Source organism: Monodelphis domestica, chromosome 2 (assembly GCF_027887165.1).
Source record: "Monodelphis domestica isolate mMonDom1 chromosome 2, mMonDom1.pri, whole genome shotgun sequence".
Taxonomy (NCBI): Eukaryota; Metazoa; Chordata; class Mammalia; order Didelphimorphia; family Didelphidae; genus Monodelphis; species Monodelphis domestica.
The window spans coordinates 434,858,426-434,862,263 of record NC_077228.1 but is presented as its reverse complement, the minus strand read 5'-3'; positions in this window follow the sequence as shown (position 1 = coordinate 434,862,263).

Genomic DNA, 3,838 nt, shown 5'->3' with positions numbered 1-3,838 from the left:
GAAGTAGACTGATTTTTGAGGTCCTGTTCAAATAATAAATACAAAATCTGTTTAGGGAGTGAAAAAATAGGTCTAGTTATTCAGGTGCTGTTTTTTTAAGACATCAAAAACCTTAACATTTTCGTATTATATGAATTGAACCAGCTTGATCATTTCTCCCCTCCCATTATGGTCATTTCCTATGATGGCTACCTTCATTTCTTCCTTCCTTGCTTCATTCCTCTCTAGGTCTCATACTTGATTTTCCAGACTCTTTTTTCCATCACACTTCATTGTCCAGCAGTCTTCCTATGTAGGAAGTTTCCTCTGCCCCTAGATTGAGGTAGGGTAGCTCTTTTGATTTGTTTATTTTCCTCCCAACACCTTCATATTAATTAAGGAAGGGTCTCAAGGCTGAGCCACCTGGGCACATTCCCCCATTCCACATCTCCTTTATAGCTTCCTTTTATATGTGCTCCTCAAGACTTGGAGCTGGCTATCTTTCTTTTGGCTTCTTTTTATATCTCCAGAACTTAGCATAATGCTTGTCATGTATTATGTTTAATAAATATTTAGTGACTAGACTTGCCTTACTATTTAACTGGCCAATGACAAAAGTCACTGACTTTTGCTGACACATGCTGACACTGACACATGCCACTGACATGGCATGACAAACAGATATGGAATAAGCTAATTCTTATAAAAGGGCTATATAGGTCCCAGGTTTAAGCCTAAATAGTGCAGGCTGCATTGGAGATTACCCCAAGCCTAGCAAAATGAGCCTGTTGGCAGTTCTTTTTGCTGAGTAGAGATGAGGAACTTACTCACAAAATTCTTAACTCACATATCAAGATATTCTGGCTGTAGCTGTCCCCAAACTGATTCAGAAAACATAATGTGAATTTTCATTATGCAGAGAGAGCCTGCATCTTTGAGAGACCATCTGGCTATGATAGATGCTTTCAAACACAGAAGAAACCTTTTCTGTGTTCGGGAGCAGATAGTGGGCAGTGGTGTGGTGAGATGAGGTGGGGAAAAAAGGAAGGCACTTAAAGAAAAGCAGAATGCAAAATCCATCCAGCAAGCACAAACAATATTGATATTTACATATTTCTAGTTGTTCAGTTGTTTAATTTTTGTATAACTTGAATGTAGTTATCTGTGTACCTAATGTTTTCATCCTTTAAAATGTAGAATAGAAACTTTTTGAGGGAAGTGATTACACATAGCAATCAGTCCTCCCCATTTCTTGTGTGAAGGGGAAAGGTGTGAAGGGTGTCCATGGTGGTGATGGGTCTTCCCAACTGCCCAGAAGATATAGGTTCAACTTCTCTCTCTGATACATACTAGCCACAAAACGATTAGCAAGTCAACTAACCTGTTAGTATTGGCCAAAAAACCCTCAAAAGGAGTTCTTAATCTGTAAATGAGAACTTACTTTAACTAATATTTTAACTGTTTCTCAATATCATTACTTTCCTTTATAAATCTTTGTAATTTATTTTATACATACAAAAACATTATTCTGAGAAGGTTTCTTTAGACTTCAGGAGATTGTCAAAGGGGATCATGGCACAAAAGGGGTTAAGAATCCTTTTTCTAAGGCAATAAACTGCTGATATGCTTGGATAAAAAGGAGTTTCTATACACTGATGAAATTGCAGGTCCAGCAAAAATAAAAATAAAAAAAGAATTATAGCCATAAAAATCTAAAGAACCTCAGAGGACAGTCTTTTCCCTCTAATTTACAGAGGAGAAAACTGAGGACTAGAGAAGCTAAATGAATTGCCCTTGGTCCCATAGGCAATAAACATCAGGCGCAGGATTTAAAGCCCTTTTGTTATTGAACCATTTTTTAGTTGTGCCTAACTCTCTGTGACCCCATTTGGGATTTTTTTTTTTTTGGTGTGGTTTGAGGAAACGGAGACAAGCATGGCTAAGTGACTTGCCTAGGGTCACTGTGTCTGAGGCCTGATTTGAACCTAGGAAATGAGTTTTATTGACTCCAAGCATGACACTCTATCCACTAGACTGTCTAGCTGAATCCCACTTCTCTGGTTAGAGAGTCAATGATCTTTCTACTGTTTCATTCTGTCTCGATTTTCATTTGCTTTCCCACTAATGAATTAAACTACCTTTCAAATGAACTAGCAGAATTGCAGTCTTTTAAATTCTGGGTCATTATTTTCCCATCTGTCACCTTCATCATCAATAGTAGAGGCCTGGGACATATTTGGGTATGCTTTTCTTTTCACGAAAAGTAGTGTTCATCCATTTTTATGTAATAAAATCACGATTATGAATTATTTTCATATCATTTGTTTCTGCTGTAAAGAGTATTGATTTAAAACTGGCTTCTATATTCCAAAGTGCCAATGGATTGTAAAGCCTATCCTACTTTTAATCCCACTTAATTTACAATAGTATGTGAAAATTTTTCCAATTTTCAAGTGCCAATATGTCAAACATATGCATTAGAAAAGGTAAAGCATGGTTGATTTTAGTGTTATAATTCTGTGTAATTATCTTTTCTCTCCCCAAATATTAAATATTTTTCTACAGATTCCTAGCAGTAGAAATTAGAGCTTTAGGGACTGTTTTAGTCATCACTATTTTAGTGCTAAAATTAAAATACTGGAAGAGGAAAAATCACTGCTAAATATCCAAATCATAAGGTAAAAATTTTTCAAATATCCTTTATGTGTTTTAATTGAATTTGGATCCCTAGGCACTTTTATTCTGTCATCAAAACTTGTAATTTAAAAATATTCCCTTTATGTTGGTTAATGATAGATAGAATGATAGAAGAATTGTATATATATGTGTATATATATGTAATTTTTTTCATCCCTTAAATTTATTGATATAAAGATCTCCTAGTCAGGGATCTACCTCTGCCAATACAAGTATGCACCTGCTTTGTAATTCTGAACCCTTTGGAGCTGCTTGAAACATAGAACATTGAAGTTCATGGTCACGTGTCTGACAGAAGCTGGACAAGAGCCCAGATTTTCCACAGTTCTGTGTTAGGGGAAAAAAATACAGACTTTTCTCTAAATTCAGTTTTTCTTTATTCATATATACATATATTTTCTCCATATAGAACATGCAATAAAACAACAGCACATTTATACACATTTTATAGATGCTGGCACTTTGGGACAATACAATGCAACAATTTCAGAAATTTACAAACCACCGACTTAGATAGTTAAATAACAAGAGTGGAATATTATTCTCCAGGTACATTGAGTCTATTTAATGAAGTTCTGATATATAGTTGTAAGTGCTCTAAGAGTACTTTTACACTTGAATTCAGCTTCTGCCCATTGGTATTTGGCAGGAGAATTCTGAAAATTATAACTGGGTAGTCTGTTCTACATGGAAACATTTGTGTCTGGATAAAATGAGAGAGAGTGTTAGTTCATAGGGGCATAGTCATGAGATTAAGCATGAGTATCCATTTCTGAACAATTCAGAAGAAATTGGAGGGTAGGATGGACAGGCCAACAAAAATGCAAACCTTATATCCCAAACCGACTAAATGAAGGGAGCCAAGTTCAATTTCAAACTTTTATCCTTAGGCTGTATAACACAAATTCTGTCAGTATTTTATGTACTTCCAGACCAGTTTGAGAAATGCCTCTGGAAGAGACCTTGTTGTTGTTGTTGTTGTTGGTTTGTTTGACTTCTGGTTTGTTTGATATAGTAAACTTTCAGCATGGAAATTGCTTCCACCAATTCAGAGCAGCAATATTTCTAAAACTAGAATACTTCCTGGGACCCTGGCAGTTTAAATGACTCATCAGAGATTGTATGGCCAAAATGTATCACAAGTAAAAATGAGATTGAAGTT